Source organism: Phalaenopsis equestris, unplaced genomic scaffold, assembly GCF_001263595.1.
Source record: "Phalaenopsis equestris unplaced genomic scaffold, ASM126359v1 Scaffold000002, whole genome shotgun sequence".
NCBI classification, from domain to species: Eukaryota; Viridiplantae; Streptophyta; class Magnoliopsida; order Asparagales; family Orchidaceae; genus Phalaenopsis; species Phalaenopsis equestris.
In genome coordinates, this window is record NW_018164444.1 from 24,479,419 (window position 1) to 24,481,380 (window position 1,962).

Sequence of the window (1,962 nt, forward strand, 5' to 3'; positions counted from 1 at the left end):
AATCTCTTCTCACCAGCATCTTTCAAATTATAATTGAATTCTTTAATCGCCCAATATGTTTTATTTTATGCTTCTACTGGTAAGTGACAAGTCTTTCCAAAAATCAGCCTGTAAGGAGTCATTCCAATAAGAGTTTATAAGCAGTCCTGTAAGCCCATAATGCAGTATCCAGTCTAGTAGGTCAATCTACTCTACTAGGGTTTACAGTCTTCTCCAGTATTTGTTTAATCTCTCTATTAGAAACTTAAGCTAACTCACTGGTCTGAGGGTGATAGGAAGTAGAGATTCTATGAATAACATTAAACTTTTCTGCCAATCTCTGAATGTATTTATTCCAGAAATGGGATCCTCTGTCAGTGATAATGACTCTCGGCATTTCGTATCTCATGAAAATATTTTACATTAAAATCTTAAAAAACTTTTAATGTCACAACGAGGTAAAGCTTGTGCTTCAATCCACTTTGAAATGTAGTCTACTGCAACTACTATGTATAAGTTCTCAGATAAAGGAATAAATGGTCCCATGAAATTCAATCCCCAAACATTCAATCCCCAAACTTCTAACATGAAATTCAGAGACATTTCATTTCTTCTAGATATGCTGTCTACTCGTTGGCATTGATCACAAGTTTTTATGTATCTGTAAACATCTCTAAAGAGAGTAGGCTTATAGAATTCAGTTTCTAAAATTTTATTAGTTTTATCAGTTCCAAAATATCCTCCAAATTCAGAATCATGACATTTCTGAATGATTAGTTCAGTTTCTTCATAAGGTACACATCTTCTCATAATAAGATCCTTACATTGGTTATATAAATAAGGTTCATCCCAAAAATATGTTTTTGCATCATGAATGAACTTTCTTTGTTGTTGCAATGACAACAAAGGTGGAAAAATATCTCTTACAATATAATTAACAATATCGCATACCAAGATATTTTTCACTCATTAATATTATAGAGTTGTTCATTAGGAAAACTGTCCGTAATTTCATTATCGGTGCCAGATAATTCATGATATTCTAATCCGGACAAATGATCAGTCATTTGATTATCAGTTACATTTTTATCAATAACCATAAAATCAAATTCTTGCATCAAAAGTATCCATCTAATTAACCTTGGTTTGACATTCTTCTTTTGCATCAGATATTTAATAGCAGAGTGATCAGTGTGCACAACACGTTTAGTCCCAATTAAATAAGATCTAAATTTGTCAAAAGCATACACAATAGCCAGTAACTCTTTTTAAGTAACAGTGTAGTTAATCTGAGCATCGTTAAGAGTTTTACTAGTGTAGTATATAACTTTAAAAATCTTATCGTACCTTTATCCAAGAACAGCTCCAATAGCATAATCACTAGCATCGCACATCAGTTCAAATGGTTTCTCCCAATTTGGTGAAAGTATTATAGGGGTTGTGATTAGCTTTTCTTTTAATAGCTCAAAAGCATTTAAACAGTTTTTAGTAAACTCAAATTTCTTATCATTTTCTAAAAGTTGGCATAGAGGTTTGGTAATTTTTTAAAAATCTTTAATATAACGCCTGTAAAAACCAACATATCCAAGAAAACTTCTAACCCGTCTTACATTAGTAGGAGGTGTTAATTTAGATATAACTTGAATTTTTGCAAGGTTTACTTCCATACCATTTTCTAAAATTTTATGCTCTAACACAATTCCTCTGGCAACCATAAATTGACATTTCTTCCAATTTAGAACTAAATTAGTTCTTTCACATAACTCCAAAATTATTTCAAGAAAATTTAAGCATGCATCAAATGATGTTCCAAATACAGAGAAATCATTCATAAACACTTCTATTCCATCATCAATTAACTTACTAAATATATACATCATACATCTCTAGAATGTTGCAGGTGCATTACATAATCCGAAAGGCATTCTTCGAAAAGCAAAAGTTCCAAAAGGACTAGTAAATGTTGTCTTTTCTTGATCCTCA